Source organism: Motacilla alba, chromosome 15, assembly GCF_015832195.1.
Source record: "Motacilla alba alba isolate MOTALB_02 chromosome 15, Motacilla_alba_V1.0_pri, whole genome shotgun sequence".
Classification (NCBI taxonomy): domain Eukaryota; kingdom Metazoa; phylum Chordata; class Aves; order Passeriformes; family Motacillidae; genus Motacilla; species Motacilla alba.
In genome coordinates this window covers 3,370,432-3,389,214 of record NC_052030.1, presented here as the reverse complement: position 1 = coordinate 3,389,214, position 18,783 = coordinate 3,370,432, and the positions used below count along the sequence as shown (strand labels likewise).

General features: G+C 42.3%; 1 protein-coding gene across 2 annotated transcripts in view; it reads left to right on the top strand.

Moving 5' to 3' along the window:
• The first annotated feature begins 1,615 nt into the window (after positions 1-1,615).
• The window catches only part of CABP1 (calcium binding protein 1), a 54,121-nt gene continuing 36,953 nt past the window's right edge, over positions 1,616-18,783 (top strand). The window contains exons 1-2 of one of the 2 annotated variants that reach the window (XM_038152420.1): positions 1,616-1,875; positions 10,944-11,040. The gene's annotated coding sequence lies outside the window, so the exon portion shown is untranslated. The remainder of the gene's footprint in view (positions 1,876-10,943; positions 11,041-18,783) is intronic. The other variant, XM_038152422.1, reaches the window with a different exon arrangement.

Here is an 18,783-nt window from a genome sequence, read left to right as displayed (position 1 = left end):
CCGCCATTCCCGGCACGCGCCGCTTCCCGCTGTCCCTCCCGCCGCGCGCTCCGCTCCCGGGCCCGCGCGCCGCCCCCCCGCTCCCGCCCGCCGCCAGGGGGCGCGCGCGGGCCGGCGTGAGGGGGCGGCTGAGGGGCGGCGGGAGCGCGGGGTCCGCCGGGGGTCAGATGCTCGCCTTTACTCCCTTTCGCTGCGTTGCACCGACCCGCCCTGGCCAAGCCCCCCTTATCTTGTGCCTAAAAAGTCTAAATCAGGGAGACGGGACGTCTCCGTGTGATGAGAGCCGCGGGACGTCCGGAGGAGGCGGGCGAGAACCTGCGCCTCGAAGGCTTCAGCCGAGCGTCCAGAGCCTCCCCCGTGCTCCTGGAAGGGCTCTGTCTTTGCTACCTCAAAAAAACTGCTCCAGTATTTGTAGCTCCTCAGGCTTCAGGTATTGGGGGTTTGGGGACATGTGCTAATTGATGACAACAGCTAAGAAAACTGTGGAACAGAGCTACTTCCTATAATTATTTCTGTAGTGATGTCCCAAACTGATGTGTGGCACTGTCGAGGAAGCAGTGAGGGCTCTTTGAAAAGATCTGGTAGGAGAATTAACTAAGGAAAAGGGAATGAGGGAAATAATGGAAAAGATGTGAGGTAGATATCTGAACGTGAGATGGGAGAAAGAGTTTCGCCGAGGTTCTTGGAGCCAAGTCACATAGGAGTGCTGAGACAGTATAGATTAAGTGGGAGCTCATTGCTAATTCAGAGTGGAAACATCTTTAATGACCTTCATTCTAGACACAGAAAACAATGATAAAGCCAGTGGAAATCCTGTCCTGGGTGATAAACTTCTGCCCTCTGAAACAGATGCCTGTTCTGCTGCTCTCTCCCCTTGGCTATTAACTCCTCTCCTTCACCTGTGATCACGTTTTCAGGTCGTGCTTTTTTCTAAGAACTGCAAAATGTGAGTTGCCTGGGGAGGAAAAAGCACGAAGCCCAGCATGGACTTCTAAGAGACCTTTTCTCTTGGACCACGATCAAAGGGACTGGGGGCAGTTTTGAAGCTAATGCAGATAGAAGCATTTTCTCGATAAGAGGACTGCACTGCATTGATCTTTGCCATATTGCTCTGTGTTTTAGTATCCAAATGGGGATCTAACTGTAATCTGTTCCACTCGTCAATACAATCAGCTCCTAGGTGATAAGCTAGTCTCACATTTTTGAACAATATTAAAGTCCATGAAGATTCCCATTGATTTTCTTTGTGGAGTGAGATTCCAGTTTAGGCTTACAGTTTGCCTACCAGGTGTGTTTCCCTTCTGCCCCTGTGTTTGTGATGTGGTGCCCTATCCTGCCTTCTGACAGGGCTCAGGTTGCCCTGTGCTGCTCAGGTTGCTTTTGTCCATCCTCTCCTTTATTTCCTTCTTGCAGAGGCACGCTGGGCTCTGACAAGCAGAGCATGTGAGTGCACTCTGCCCTGTAATCCAATAGGACATGTGCACTATGCATGCTACAGGCTGGGCCCTGTGCACAGCACAGGCCTCTGCTTTCGGTCCAAAAGGCTGATTCGGAGAGACACGGTGCAGAGAGCCGTGCTGTGAGATGGCCCCGTGCTGCTTCGTTTCACGTAGGCTATTGCCTTAGCACCCTGTGGTTGGTTTGGAGGATGCACAGAGCAGACCCGAGTCGCCACAGCTCCCTGCACAGTCACTGTCTGTGTTAGTACAAGGTGTGCAAGTCCAGTCAGGCATCCTGGCGTGCTGAGCTGACAGCGCAGGACTAAAAGGTTACAACATCTTCACGTTTGTTTTCCCATCTCCTCACTGTCATCCTCTGCCAGCTCTGCTGTGTGGATTCCAGTGTCAGGCATTCAAGAAACTATTGCAAATGATGGTGAGTTAAACACTCAAGGTGGGAAAGAACTCTCCTAAGAAAAGATCTGAGAGAGAAAAAAATAAGAAAATGCTATTTAAATGGAAGAATGGGTCAAGAGACCTGCCAAGAGAGAGGCTGGATGTCTCTCCTGCAGAGAGAAAATGGTCTTGGGATATCTTATCAAATAGAGGTTATGGAGGGCAGAGCATGGAGGGAGGGGAGAAATAGCATGCACTGTCTATACACATTAGAGACCATTTGTAAAGCAGTTTGAGAACCTTTGATAGAAGATTCTCCATCAGTGTAAATGTTCACCAGTGATTGTCCAAGCAAGCGGTGGTGCTAGGAGGTGCAGGAGGAATCCTGAGGTCTCCTTTTCCCAACTGCTGTTTCTTATTTGTGGTAGTGTGCCTGCAGAGGAGCTCGTACCAGTCGGTCTGGGTTGGTTTTATTACCATGTTAGTTCATTATTTGACATTTTACTACAGGCTTGAAGGTCTAGCCCCTTGCTTTGGGTTTACACACCATCTGTATCTCCAGATTGCAGGTCAGAATACATTTGTAGGGAATTAATTGTGCTAATAATCTGCAGTAGACTGTGATGAATGCATGTTTTCTTGTGTGCAGCCAGCGCCTAGGATTTGTGTGTATTTGCTGTAATTAAAATTACTAATAAATGTATTCAATAACACACACACATACTTTAGTGAATCCTTGCACTCTTTTTCTGTAGAATGCATCCATTTTGTAGATGAGGAAGCTAAGGTACAGGGGCAGTAAATAGCTGTCAGTCTGGAGCTAGAGATCAAGGACATAAACCGAGTAGAAAGAACTGACATATCAGCACATACTGTGTTGGCGTATAGGTCTGGTATGTTGCTTGTGCATGAAGTAGCCAAGTAATTACATTCTGGAATAAAATTAGGATGCATTGTGATACTCTGTCCTTGTGATACCACAATTATGTCTTCCCTGTGTAGCCAAAATAATGATTTTTGCTTCTCCCTGGAAGCACAGAGCTGAATTTGCCATCAGGTGTGGTAGCAGAGTTGGGGGAGACAACTACATTTTGTTCCACTGTGTGCACATTGCATCCCCAGATAACCTCAGCGCTGAAAATACAAAACAATCTGGCTAAAATTAAAACTGCTTCTTAAATCCTGTCTGATGTTGCCTGAAGCTTTTTGTTCAGTTTATCTTCACAAGGTCACTGAGACAGAAGAGTGCGTTCTCTGAGCGTGCTGGCCTGGAGCTTTTCATGCAGATGCTTTCATTTAACATTTGGGACATTCTCCTTCTCCCTTAGGTCTCTTCCTTTGTACTCTCCCTTATTTTCTGTCTCTCCTCTCTTTTGAGTTCAGGTTCCCTCAGATCAATACACATAGGGCTAAAAGCTATCCCTATTTTTTTTATCACCCTAACATGTAATCATTAATCATAAGCTTTCTGTACACCCAAGCTGTCATGGGTCAGAGGCTGCTGGTCTGTCAGAGCTGCCACATGAGCTGCCCTGTGTGCTGCCTGCAGCTCTGCCCTCATCTTTGCTGTCATCCTGCCACGTGGAGTAATTGTCTTCCAAAACCATATGTTTGAAGCAAATTCTGTTGCAGCCTCTTTCAGTGCTGGCAGTGTGATCTCGGACTACTTGCTTAAGTTCAAAATAGTAAATTCACATTTCTTTTGAGTTTTCTTTAATAGTCAATAACAGGATGTGCTCTGAGAGATATCCCATGTGTTTATAAGGTGAGCTTCCATTAAGATATTGGAAATTGGAAGCCACATTGGAAGATTGAAGCCAAATATTAAGATCTGCTGATGGGCATTAAGTGTCTGTGAGTTTGGAGTGTGCTGTCTAGCATGAACACAGAATCAGGAGTCTCCCTGTGCAGCAAAAACCAGTGTGAGAGAAGAGCAGTACAAAAAGGTGATGTGCCAAGTGAGAAGATGGACCTAGAATTTTGGGTTTCATTTTCTCCAGCTCTGCAATGGGGATAATTGCAAATACCTTATTCATAGATATATGTTAAAATTAGTAAGCTGTCCACTTGAGTGTTACTATTTATCAAATATGGTAAAACTGCTGCTCTATAGGAGAGATCTGGAGGCAGCACACTTCATTTGCAGCAAGCTGCTGCAAGAAGCTAACAGCTGCTTCCAAACCAGTTAACTAAATTAATCAAGAACTAGAATGTTAGTTCAGATAGTTCAGGATTCTTTTCTCTTTCCTTTCCATATTAGGGAACACAGACTCAACTGTAAACCAGATAACTTACTATGTAATGTGTTGTGTAAAACCCCCATATTTAATACCTCCTTAACGGGAATGTTAAGATGGATTAATTATTCTTTGTTCTGGTCTCTGAAGATAAAGGGTAATTACTATTAATTATGTGTAATTGGAAAATTGCTCCTTCACAAAGAATCGAGTAGCATTAGCGGGATTTTAACTTATTGCTGCCTATAGGGAGTCTTACAACATTCCATAATGTTATGGCAAAGACTGCCATAAACTTAAGAATGGTCTCAGCAAGTCTTACTCACTTTCCAGCCCACACCTGAACCCGGGATTTTCAGACATAGCAGATCTCAGAGCAGCCTGCGAGACAGGACTCGTGTTTTGTTCTGTGCTGAATGCACTGAAACATGAGGTGCAATCTGAAGGGGTGGTTGTTATTGAGGATACTGTAAGATTTTTCCTCTGTAAATTTCCAGAAATCTGTGGAATAACCACCAAAGGGAAAGTATTAGAAAACAACAAACAACCCCAACAAAGTGAGAGATTGCTTATCTGGGAAGTAAGCTTATGAAAGAAAGAAAAAAAAACAAACACCCATGACTCTTTAGTAACCAGTACATCTTAGACAGCAGAGGTGTCTGACAGAGTGGAGACTGTGCTGAGATATTTGAATTTAGTTGAAAAAGAAAAGAAAAAAAAGAGAATTTTTACAAGAGCAGAGCACTTTCAATTACATAAAATTAGTGGATAGGTTTGCCTGCAACCTGAAATTCCTAGCAGCCCCACTGATTTCTATTGTCAAAATATGTAGGTATATAATTTCCTTTAATTACAGCAGGAGCTGGGCACCTTCCTATGCATAAAAATCTGGCCTTTAAGCTCTCCAAGCCTGAGTTTCACATTGGCAAAATGAGGCTAATGACATTTATCTACTTCAAGGAGTGCTACAAATAAATTATTGAGGTTTTGTGTACTTAGACAATATAATAAATGAGATAACAGAAACTCCTATGGCATAAACATAGCCTTGGTGTAGGGGCCACTCTGAAACAAAAACCATGTGTCTAGTGCTGCAGTTGTCTTGCAGATCTTTGCTCTCTGCTTCTCCTTTCCCCTGAATTCCCATGAGCAGATTAAGCCAAGGCCCTATTTTACAGTAAGATGTATCTGCTTATGTTGCTGCATATTGAATAATCCTTTCTTTATGTGGCTTTATGTTTAACTCCAGCAGCCTAGGAGCAGTGTAGGATCAGAGTCTTCTGCAGAGCACTGGTCTCCCTGATGAGGGAGGCAATGAAAAACATTTTCCAGTGCATCCATCACTCAGTGCTGAGGCAACAGGACAGGCATCCTGGAGCAACCTTATATAATGCGTGCCTGCTGCCTGGCTCTGGCTGGGCAGCAGCAGCATGTGCAGGGGAGAAGGGGGGCTGTGCTGGAGCTGCTCGGTGGGGTACAGCCAGGGCACCCCTGGGCAGCTGCAGGGTCTCAGCTTGTGCTGGTGTCAGCTTGGCGCATGGAGCGTGTCAGTCACTGCCTAGCTGGGGCGCACGGGTCTCAACTCTTTGCCTGACCCGTTCTGACAGAGACCTCCCCACCCGTCTGCTCTTGCCTAGATCCAATTTTAGCTGCAGCGTCCCACAGCCCAGCACAGCAGGTGAAAGCCCCTCAAAAGCAGAGTAGGATGTAGTGTGTGATGTGATTTGGTGGGGAGAATCAAGAGTGACTTTGTTTCTGCTGTGCTGACTGGGGGTGCTCACAAAGACCAGTAAATGCAAACAGATTTCCAGAGGCAATGGCTGTCACAGATCAGAGAAGATAAAAAGCACTGGGAGCATCTGGTCTATTTTGGGAAGCTTGCTAGGGCTTTAAAAATGTTTTTCCCATTTTCTTTCTAAAGATATGCTTCCATCTGAGTCAGAGTGTCAATATTTGCCACTTTTTTAGCTATATGCACCATGAAGACCACAGCAAACAAAAAAAAACCTTGCTGGATTTTCAAAGCTGTTGCCACCAGTTGCCTTGAGGGCACAGAGGTTTGAGCTACATTTGAGATGCCTTCTGCCTGCTGCTGGTTGGTTCCAAGCTAGAGCTCCTGGTGATGCACATAAGAACCTTTTCACAGTGCTTGATAGCATCTGCCAGTGAGATAACTGGGGGGAATTGACCCAGGGTACAACCCTCAAGCCTCCTCAGTAAAATTCCACAGTGTCCATGCTGGAACTCAAGGAGTTGTTTCAATATGACCTTCTGTGTTCCTGTTTCATACCTGTGATGCATAAAAGATCATGTTTATCTCCCTGTAACATTAGTGACTTAATTAGAGCTGAATTTGGTCCTACTGTCTCTGAACATGAGCAGCTTCCATCAAGTCATCTAAAGGATCATATCTGGTTTCTTCTCTCTCTCAGTATTGGTGGCGTCTGGTTTCATTTTCCATCTTTCCTAAGGGAGCTCACTTTCCCCCACATTTCAGCATATGCTTGTTGTGTGTCAGCACCCTGGGCTGCCCACATGTCCATGCCAAGCCAATACCGCTCTTTCAGTCAGCAAGGCACAAGATGGTGTACAGACAGAATGTGAGACACATCAGGAATTGCTGTGGACTGTGTGTAGCTTAAAATCAGAACCTGCTTACAGGTCAGAAACTAAGCTGGAACCAGTTAAGTGTGGGTTTTTCCCCTCTGTATAGGATGTGTAGAACTGCAAGACTTTTGTCCTGTAGAAGCCAGTGGTTTTGCAGTGTGGCTTCTCTTTGCCAAGACCAAAACTGGCACTGGTGTAGGGAAACCATTTTCAGGGTAAGTGCCAGGGAGGGATCCCGCTGATGCAATAGCACCACACTCACAGCATTGCTGTTTAATGTCCAGCGCTGTCTGCAGGACATCCCCGTTTATTTCTGAAGATGCTGGCATGGGAATTTTTCTAGATGTGACAGTTTGTCTCCAGAAGATGCATTGGTTCTTTCAACTCGTTCTATCTCTTCTACTTCCCTGTTCCCACCCCAACCACTTGGCCAAACCAACAATTTTCTTAGAGTTGTTTGTGGCACACAGAGGGACAGCTGTTAAATCAGTAAGTATTAAGTTCTTGTTTTATAAGATGTAGGATTTTTAAAAAGCATACAATGATGATTTTGGGTATTTATTACATTCCAATAAAATATACGTTCAACTTCAGCTCTCAACACTTTTATGTATATTGCTGCATTGATAAATCTATTGCTTGAAAAAGAGTATCTACTCTCTGTTGTTTCTCTATTATAATGTTACCCAGAATTGTAAGATCAGCACCTGTGAGTCAGATCACAGACAGTAACTAAATTATTTCGGAATGATTTTATTTAATTAATTTACTTAAATTATACATACAAAGCTCTTTTATTTTTGGGACTTGCAGGGTGCAGGTCTTTCTCTGTAAGTGTGGGGGCAAGCAGCTTCATTAGTCTTTTAATAGTCTCTTAGTATCAGAGACGGATGGTGTCATCTTATATTGAAGCTTGTTTTAAAATAAAATTTCAGCAATTTATAACATGGATACAGAGCTCCTGCTCCCGTTAATGTTCCCTCCAACTCCACCCCATATTCTCCAACAGAAAGCTACCACAGTGACAAAGACAGGAAATTGAAGGACAGGTACTAAATCTCGAGTTCAGTTCTTTGGTGCCTTTCACACATTGTAGCTTTATAAAGCAGGTGATGTTTTGAGGACAGGGTATAAGTAACTTTAGATTAAGTAATGGACTTAAGAACTCCATATGCAAGCAGCCCGTCTTTGTGGCTGCCAGTGCCAAGTAACCGTGTCACTGATGCAGTCTGCTGTTCTCTGTCTCGGTATTCATAAGCTCCCATACCGAACAGCAATCAAACTCCTCAGGCTGCGCTGAGGGGATTATCACACTTGCAGGGCGGTTAAAGCCACTTTGCCTCGGTTAAAGCCACTTTGCCTCGAGTCTTCTGCCTTTGAAAAGTGCCCAAGGCTAATCACTGTGAAATGTGACGCCTGTCATGTCTTCTTGTTCAAGTATGTGCAGCAGGCCTGTCATTCACTGAGAGCCTTAACATCTGTTATTACATGGTAATCCTCATGCATCAGGCTTCCAAATAAGAAACTGGTGGAGTCCAACAAGGTATGGCTGAGCCTTGGTTTGCATAATTCCCAGAATGCAAGGCAGCTTGCTCTCCCTTCTGAAATCATTAATAAGCAATAAGAATATTATATAAGCTGGCGTCTTTTTTTAAACCATGATAATTTCAAATGCTATTATAATTAGGATGAAGATGATAGTTTGAGCTGGGGGAGGGAATAGAGAAAGGATTAAGCTGATCTCCACCATGACGTTAGAAGGTAGCTTTGTCTGCTATATCCTAGTTTTGACAATAATGGATATGCTTTAGAAACATGAAGAGGCAAATAGACAATTTATTTAAAAGTATTAATCCTTTTCATCCTGAAATGTTATCTCTTACCATAAATAGGATCACAGCTCTCCAGTCCACTTACATTCTGACTAATTGACCATGTAGAAAAGCCTGAAGAGCAAAATATTTGTGTTGTACCCTGGTGGCTATCAGCTCCATAGTGGGTCTCATAAAGTGTACAAAAATATTCCGTGGCCAAGAATATCTTTGCTTAAGCCAGAGTGATTTCTTGGTGATTGAGACTGCAGTGCTATCACATCACAAGACGTGGCATCTCGGGTGGCACGTCCCAAGCCTGACTGATCAGATGTGATATTTTAATAAAAAAAAAGTTCAGTGTCTTAATTGAGGAGGTGGGACTTGCTGGAGAAGGAAAACCAGGTGCAAATATGGTTCACAGGTGTAACTAATAGGGCCGCTTCCTTTGTAATAGGGAAGATTTAAATAGGCACTTGTCAAAATCATTTCTCTCTAATGCTGCAGCAGCCCTTGGATCTGAGCAAGTTCCTGATGTTCCCCCTCACTCACATGCACGAACACGGGGAGGCAGGCGGGAGGAGGCAGCTGCACTGACACACTATGGGGTTTGCAAGAACACGAAGGCAATTTAGAAGAGCGATTAAAAGATTGCAAACATTTATTAATAGCTTTGCTGCTGCAGCAGCTCTGCCAGAGAAGCCTTGCTTCCTCTGGGATGCTCTTACCTTCTGCTTGTTCCCTTCCAGAGCTTTAGAAATTGAAAAGTCAGGTTTGGACTGAGTTTCAGTTTAAAGCCATCATACTGCACACCAGATTAACCCACTACCCAGGTGAGAGGACAAGGGAGACTCAAGTGTGGGAAGGAAACAAGAGAAGGTACACAGAGGAAAAAGAAAGATTTTTTTCTGCCCCCCCAGCTATTTCTTGGTCTTTCTTTTCTTCCCTGTGCTGCTTTCTCTTTCTCACATTGTTCCTCTTTACCCATTCATTCTCTTCTCCCTTGGGACAGAGTGACATTTTGTTCAGTGCATTGGCACTAGATCCAGATGGGGGCCTACAGTGCCCTTTTGATACTGTATAACAAAATCAATGAAAGATGGGTGTAAAAGCAGTATTGGAGAGCATCTGCTGAAAATTCCAATTTCCTAACCCAAGCATAATCAGTTAGTTCCTTTGTGAATCCCATGACTCTGTTGATGTCTCTTCAGAGTTTTAACACTGGGGACAGGGAGGAGGTGAACATTCAATTATTAAAAAAAAAAAAGAAAAAAGAAGAATAAAAAGAAAAATAAAGGAAAGGGCAATTGGCAAAAGAGCAAGAAATCACCTTTGTCCTCATGCTGATCCTGCTGAACAGCAGTAAGCACTGTAAATTAGATGGGCAATTCTGATGTTTGAGTGCGCCGTGTCTGAGGCATTTTTATCCTGCAGAGCAGCTGATGGTGACTGACTGATACAAGTTTGCAATAGGAGGATATTTATCCTACACATATGGTGACCTCCTCCATATTCCTACCCACAGGAGAATAATCAGTTTCTTCTGCTTTTTATTTTTCTTTTCTAAACTACATCCTAAGAGAAACTGAAATGTCCAGATAGGCTAAACAGAATATACTTTTCTGTTAAACAACAATGACAGCAAATATAAATGCTGTGTCCTTGTCATTATTTGAAGTCCTGCTATAGCTGAGTTGGATAACAGTGCACTTCAACTGTGGAATTTCCTGTACACTATGGCCAAGCAACTGGATGTACATTGGGCATCAGCACCTTTCTACCTGTGCTTAACTTTTTAGTTCCATCAGGAGCATTTTTCTTCTGTTCATACCCCCATTTTAATCATTCCACCTTGCAATTTAAGAAAAATCTTGTTGCATAATTATTACATCTCTGCTCCATGCAGTAGAATAGGCAGAGGGGAAAGCAAAGTGGATTCAGTGGATCAGAAAGGAGAAAAAAAAATATGATGGTGAAGGAATGCAGGAATGAAATTAGAGTTGAATTATGGGTCCTGCATTACTGTTACCTGCACCTGCCGTGGGCTGAGTTGGAATTTTTTAACTGCTTCCCCTGTTTCTTGAAATTTTCAGTTTAAATATTTTCTTGGTCAGTTTTCAAGTATAGTGTTCAAATTGGAACTTGATGAGCATGCATTTTTGTCTATTGCGAGGGAGTGTTGCTTATGAAAACTCCTGGTTATCGCTGTTCACCTTGTACACCCTGCTCTCTGTGGGAAACGGCACAAGCTGAGACATAACAGAAAACATCCTCCCATGAGATGTTTAGGAAAGTCTGTATACATTTCTGCAGAGATTGGCAGACAGCCTCTAGGACTTAAAAAGGCTTGCTTTTCTAGGAAATAGGCGTACAACTTTGAGCAATCCTAGTCTAAAAGACAGAGAACCCACCGGTAGATTTGAGCTAATTGTTTGTTCACTTTTTGTCTTTAGGAGCTGGAATTCCCCTTGTTCAGAGCAGCCAAAGAATGACATCTTCATGTCATGAGGATGAAACAGACCTGGAGGCTAGAGAGGTACCTGGTCTCAGGTAAGAAAGAATATAGATAGGATCCTGCAAGCACCAGTTCAACTGAAGGAACTCTGTTTCTTGTCTGATGGTTGCAAGTGGCAGCCCCTTGTAGGCAGTAGCAGCTACAGTGCTCAGCTGCTCCATCAAAATTCTCATCCTTCTCTAGCAGTAGCTCTTTCATTCCTGTTGGTTTCAGTACCTTTAATTTCCAAGTTTGCTGTGTGTGACAAGAGGATGGCTCACAGTCCTGTGGCAATTAGGACACGTTGATGGAATTGTTTTGCTGGGATTTTTTTCATGTCCTGAAGGGTATTTTGGGATGTGTTGGCCTTTACAAATATTTAAAGCAAGAAACTGTATCTCATTAGTATTTCCCTCTTCCATCAGGATCTTGGCCCTTACTAAGACTTTTGCCTCCCATATTCCTAGTTTTCTTTTTATTAATTGTTTTCTTACTCATTAATAAAACTATATATTGTGCTTCTCTAGAATCAGAATTACCATTCTCTTAGCCATAGAACTGTCACTCTAGCCTTTGCCATTGGCATTCCCAGGTATTGTTAGGACAGATGCTCCCTCTGGATACACTGGTCATACCTCTGGAAGTAATTGGAATTGTACTTTGCAAATGAGCAAAATGTATTGAGATATGTCCTGTATCTTGTACTGGCTACTATCTCTGCATGCAAGTGGCAAGTAACAGGATGGATCCAGCTATGGATAAAACACCTTGCTCTGAGATTCAAATACAGCAAAGCACCAAAGCATTGCGTTTCTGAAAGTAGGGAAGTGAGGCTCTTGTGTTATTGCTCACTGATATGGGAACATTGCAAGAGAAAACAGGTAACATTCTCTGTATCCTTGTTAGGAGGCAGGGAAAGGGTAATAATGAGGAAAGGGAAGACAGATTAGAGGTAGTAGCAGAAAGGAGAATTGTCCTTTTATGAGAGCCAGGTACCAGTAAATAACTTTTAAGTGCTAAGAAGGTGGTAGATGGCAGGACTAGAATCTTTTCAAGGTTTAGATTCTTCTATGGAGTAAATCACTTCTGTTGAGGAAAAAAAATCATGGAAGATAAAATATTCCCTGACATAAATACAAAAATGATGAAGCTGCACATGATGAACCCAAAAAATTCTAGAGTAGGTCTGTTTTAAAGCTCTATCAGGTCAAAGTCATTAACTTTTTATAGAACATACCTTGTTGCTTTGATGATGAATTATAAACTGGAGGGAAAATGAAGAGGCAACTCATGTAAAGCTTCATCATCCTCTGCCTCTGTTCAGACAACACTGCATAACTCAGCTGGTAGCAAAAAGTCTGCCAAGCTCTGTCATTGTTTGCATCACGGCGTGACCTGAAAGCAGACTTACCTGCTGCCACCACCAGTGCAGTGGACCACTGGCAGGGGCCACAGGGCTGGGGAATATTGCTCTTGACAGGACCACTGAACACTGGCAAATGGAGAGAACTGAAATACATTGCTCTGTTTATTCTGTTTGTGTGGATTTTCATCACTCTAACTTATTTTCAATTCAAATAACAGCTATTAGTGAATTTTATTTTTCAAGATCCTGCTTGCAAAGGTTTGACTTTAACTGAACTGTTCAATTTTGTTGATTGTGTGTGCTGCTGTCCAGAGCTTGCTTTCTCACACAATGCTTGAGTGAACACAGGATACAGCCATTAAACTTGGTTTATTGAAAACATACAAGAATCATTTTGATCACATTGTCCTAAACTCTTGACGTGAAAGAAATGTAGCAGATTTCCTCTTGTTCTGTCTCCAAATCTTGCTTTCTGGTGGTTCTGGTTTTTTTTTTTTTTTGGTTTTGTTTAGTTAGTTTGTTTTAAAAGAACAGTAATACTGGCTTCAGGACCCTGCTTGTGTTCTTTTCCTGATGTTCTTTTCCTTCCTTTTAATCCAGTATTTGTTTAAATTATTTCCCCCAGTGTTAAGTATTCATGCCCAACCCCTTCAGTCCCTGATAAACACAGTAAATTAGTGTGATTTTCTTGGCTAGAACTTGTGTTTTTACTTGCTTACATAGGTGTTTATCCTAAAATTCATGAAACATCTATCTTTATTGTCTTAGGTTTGAGAAAGGACATGTTTCAGGAGAGCTCCATATGTCTCTGAATAAAGTCAACATGAACAAACAAATAATCATTAGAATTTCTTTACTCTGGGCACCTGGTGTCCTATGCAAGGCCAGGAAATCGCACCAATCACACTCTATTTTCCTGCAACAGAACTAAAAGAGATACAGCTGTCTGTCAGCTGGATTAAATTGTCTCACAAAGGAATAAGCAAATCTGACTTTTCTTGTTAAAATTCTTATGTTATTTTATCATAGGGAATACTGAGATGTGCACAGTAGCACACTTTACCTAGAGGTAAGGGTTTGTCAGTTCACTTGCTTGTTGCCGAGCCCAATTGCTGAACAACGTCCCCAAATCTTGGTCAGGAAAAAGTTCTTTGTGAGCAGAATGAGAGGTTCATGCTCAGAGATCTGCTCAATCAGTCCCATAACAAACCAATTAATGGGTTAGAAGCTCCAGCTGAAAACCAGAGTGATGTGGATAATGGTGTGGACAAAGGGGGTTGAAGTGCCAGTGCACATTCCTAAGCCCTCTTGATGGATGTTACATTATTCACAAAGCCACTGCCTTTTGGGTGCTTATGAGTAATGAGTAGATCTGGCTTGTTTAGTGCCCCTGTCCCCCAAGGCCACTGCCCTTTGAGAGAGAACAGTGTGTGCCACTGAGTTTGGCAGCCACGCTCCCAACCTGACGCAGTCATTTTGGGGGGGCCATGGAGCTGGCAGAGATGACTCATTCCGCCTCAGTGGCTCATTGAGGAGCTGCAGGGAAAAGTTATTTATAACCAGACCTTTCAGGTTCAGTGCAGCAGCATCTTCAGCAGGAAGGGGACAAGAATGGGGATGGCACATAAGACTTTTCGGATACAGATCAACCCTCACCCCAGTATTGTCCCTAGAGCCACACAGCCACTAGCTGACTTCAGCCAGCATCTTTTCCAAGTCTTTTGCTTAGCTATCTGGGCACTGTGGTCCTGTTGCAAGATTCTGGTGATAACTCATCAGCTTCTCAAAGAGCAGGGAGACAGCTGTGAATATCATCAGTGTGAACAAAACACAAATTCTTTCTACAGCATCTTCAAAGCTGACACTTGCTGATTCTTTCTGACTCATGGCCATAGTATTATCACCTCTATCTTTTCTTTGTCCATGTTTATCCTTGGCTCACCATTAAGATGAACTCTTGCCATGGGTGTTTTCAAACAGGCTTTATGCTGCCAGCAAATCCCATTTAAACCTCCTGAGGCTTCTCTTCTATACAAGCTAACGCTATAAAACTGCAGTTGGTTTCCTGATCTTGCTATGGACTCACTTCCTCTTTAGGTGCTTCCATGACTCCACATGTGAAACAGAGATAATGATACCTCCTGGGTTAAGCACAGTGGGATCTGTAGTCATGAAACACCACCTAAGTGGTAGTGTTATTATCAGAGTCACAGTACAATAGGAAAGCATTTTACACAACAGCAGAGGACAGCATGTGTTAAAGAAAATATTTGCTACAAACACGTATGTCATTGTTTCTAGGTAACAGTGGACTTTATCTTGAAGCATATTAGCGTACATAAAAATTTTATGTCAAATTAAACTTCTTTGAGTTGTCTGTTCTCTTAACTGGCTTTTGAATTCAAAGCCACAAAGCACCAGGGGTCCTGTTGTATAAATGCCTACCTTGTTCTTTTTCTACCTCTGTCCTATTCTTAAACCAATTTGCATGCGTGTCTGGAACTGGGCTGGGGTTAGATGGCTCTTTGTCTCCAGTCTGTTGATTCTTCCTATAGTTTAAATCCTGCATATCTGGCCCTTCATCTTCTCTTTTTTTTCCCCTCTTTGTTTCTTTCTTAGTCTCTGTTCTTCATTCAGTAGACAATTGGCTCAGCAGTGTGCAGCTGTTGCACAGTTTGATCAGTGTAAACATTCTGTGTTAAGGCCATTTGGTAGATCCATATGGGTTTCCTTGGTGGTCTCTCTTTTGGCTGCCCTCCCTCCCTGTCCCATGGACTCAATGCTATAGTAGCTTTTTTACTGTGGGTTGTGTTGATTATCTTCATACAGAAACCTTACTATAAATAGTTCTTGCCTTCAGCTTTGGCAACGAGCGAAAGGGGAAGTCTACCTTGTGTAAACCAAACAGTGCTGCAATGGTAATTTATTTCTCAAAGTCCAGCTGTAAGGCTGCAGAGATACGTGAATGGGACATGCACCTCATGACCTGGACTAGAGGTTGCCTCTGCACAGTGGTCCAAACTCTTCCTAGCTGCCACATTATTTTCTGTAATATCTGTTTCATTTTGGGAAAAGCAGACATTTGGCTTTTACGATTGCAAATAAACCTCTGAAACATCAACAAAATGTAACTGGTGCAGAGATATTTGTATCAACCTTGAGAAAAAGAAACCATATTTCAGTTACATGAGGCGCAGTGTTTTTTGAGGTTTTTTTTGAGGGGTAAACTAAGGTGCTTATAACTCATAAGTGATTATAATTAGAATGTCAACTTTGCTCTTTGTCTTCAGCAAATTTTACACAGTAGATAAAATGGTTCTTAGAGCTGTTGGTTTATCCTTTTAGCAGCTGCCCTGTCTTCCCTTTGGCACTTTCGGTAGCCATGAGTATGGAAGTGCAGCTGGCTCCCCTGGGTGTCTCATCACTCCTCTTGGCCTGAGGCTCGCAACATTCTTGAGGAGACCCCTGGCAGGGGATCCCAAGGATGGTCAGTTTTACCAGAGAGCGCACAAAGAGATGTGTCCAGGTTCGACTTCATGAACCCAGAACCAAGAGGGCTGGGAGGGGAAACCAAGAGCGCTCATACATGTCAGAGCCTGAAAGGATTTACTTCCCTGCATTTCCAATTGCTTGTTTTCTATCTGGGGAAAATCCCTTTTGACAGCCCAGGCGGTGAGCTTCTAATTCCTATCTCCGGCTCATTTTTCACTTCAATCCCTCAGCGAACGGATTTTAATGCTTGATGGATTCAAACAAAATTATTTCCGTTCCCGTGGCTTCGCAAAAGCCTCTAGGGTGTGTGTATGTGCGCACAGGGGAGGAGGGATGGGGCTTGTTTTTGTTACACTCCAGTAAGCCTCCTCTCCAAGGGAGACCTATTTCATTTCTTCATTAAGGCTTTCTTGCTGACGATTCCTCCCATGCTGTCCTCCTGGCTCTTGGGTCACAGGAGGACCTGTAAAGCATTTGCTGTTCCAGGGGGTACAGGATGCAATGTTCCAGATCAGTGTTTCTGCAGCAACTGGGGATTCAGATAATATGACCATACTGTGCTTCCAGGAGTAGCACTGGACTGGAGGGAATAACTGTGGGAAAACTTTCATCCTCCCCAGCTCTCAGTGGGAGTGAGACAGCACCACAGGCTGAGGGATGGGGTCAGTGACTGAAACATTATCTGGGTAATCAGTAGTGTTTAGCATTGACATCTTGTTTAAACATGTGTACAATTCACGCTACTGCCATTATAATGGACAAGTGTTGCTTATTATTACTTTTTAATTTTTCTTCATTTTATTTAATTAATATTAATTTTATTTAATTTTATTAATTTTAATTAATTTCCAGGCTCTCTTGCCTGCAGGGAGTTGTGCAGGGGCTCTGCTTGCATTGCTTTCAGTAATCAGTCAGAATTTCAGCTGCTCAATGACCATGTGTTTCTGCTGGGCTTCTTCCACAGAGTTCCTGTGTCTAGGAGGCTAAACTGTTTAAACACTCAGTATCTCACCTTTCTACTCCAACCAGATCATTGTCATCAAAATTTACAAAACAATCCCTCTATGATACACAGCTCTAAAAGGGATTTATAACTAATAAAAGCTAAATATCATCAATATTCTCTGAAGAATTTAGAGTGTGGCATAAAGTTGATGATGTCTACAAATGTATAAAACTACTGTTGTTAGGATGTGCTAAGCCCACTTGGTGATACCATATCTAGATTAAGTTGTTTCAACTTATTAAAACTGCTCCCAAGCTGTCACATTGTCAGTCAAGGCAAAAATCTTGCTCCTGGAGTTGGAGAAATGCATTCTGTGTTTCTGTACAGCATATGCCTGTCTTCTAGGACAGCCTCCTCTGTTCACAGCCTCCTGTAAGTATTTGTTTAGAGTTACCGATCACCATAAGTGATGATCCCTATTGTGTCATGTTTGTAAAGCTGGTGGATCTGGGGACTACAAGGTGTAACTTGTGAGTTTGTTCTTTTTTATCTATCTCTTTATATTATTTCAAACCTCCAGTTCCGTTTCTAACTTCAGGTTTTTTTCAGTATGTGTTCTCATTTTTTATTTTGTTCAATACATTGTCTACAGGTGAGAAGCCCTATTTTATTAGTGTAGTTTTCTGAGATGCTGCATCAGAGACTATTATTTTGCATTATAAACACTCAAAATTTTACATAGAGTATGTGTTCAAGTTTTAGTTGTAAATACAGTAATAGTACTTCAAGAATTATTTATCTAGTTAATATAGTCTTGCCTGTAATTGTATTTTTATTTCAACTTTGTCAATAATCCTCAAGATTTCAAGCCAGGCATTATAAATTGAAGTAGTAATGAACTTTGGAACTTCATTAATAAAATGATGCAAAGTCTATTAGGTGGAAGAGCACACTAATTTATGAACCAATAGCTACTACTGGCCTGAATGCTTCAGCTAATTGTTACAACAAGGGTACAGGCGAGTGTCATTTTGCATATTTTTAGATTGCAAAAAAGAAATAAATCTAATTGACAGTTTCCTAAGGATCAATTAGAATTTGAATTAATTGTGAGTAATTTGGATTTACTTGCCTCACATCAAATTATCTGATATTAGATATGTATTAGCATCTGACTGCAACAGTTTCATCAACAGGGTTTGCCAATAAATGATAACTTATTTTAATACTGATTTCCATCACATTGTTGAAGTGAGGATAATGGAGACTGGAAGTTATCCACAGTGACAGAATACGGTGTCAGCACCACTGAGAAAGCAGCATGTTGGGTTTTCTCTGTCACTTGTCTTTTTTACTTAGTTAGTGACTGAGACCAATAAAACTTCCATCATTGGAAATCTGAGAGATATGACTGGAGTCTTTCAGCTGGAAAATCAGTATCAAGCTTTTCTTTGCATTCCATGTTGTACCTACTTTCCTACCTGTGCTGCCATTGGCTCAAGTCTAGAGCTTGCTTTGCCTCTGGCACAGTAAACAACACTCTTGCCACTACCCTCAAATGTTTTTCAGTCTCCTATTTACACATATATCTAGCCTCAGTAACCCTTTAATAGTGACAGGCTTATCAGTGTCACCTCTGAATTTTACCTGGATATTTCTAGCTGTATTTGTTGTTTTATTTTTTAATTGCATGTAAGACTGCATGAGCATGGTACTCGTGTGGCATTGCCAAATGTAATAAATGTTTTATTTCCTTTAAAGCTGATAGCATATTCATTTCCTACTGCAACACTGAGCTTTCCCCTATGAACATTTCACTGGAGGTGGCATTGCAGAGCTCTTGTCCGTGTTGTGCAAGCTCTGCTGCTGCTGGCAAAATGTGCAAAGCTGATCCACGACATTTCTGGTTGCTTCTGCATGCCAAATATATTCTCAGTCCATCCCATATCATAGACCATGTGTGGTTCTCCATGATTTGATTTTGAGCTTACATCT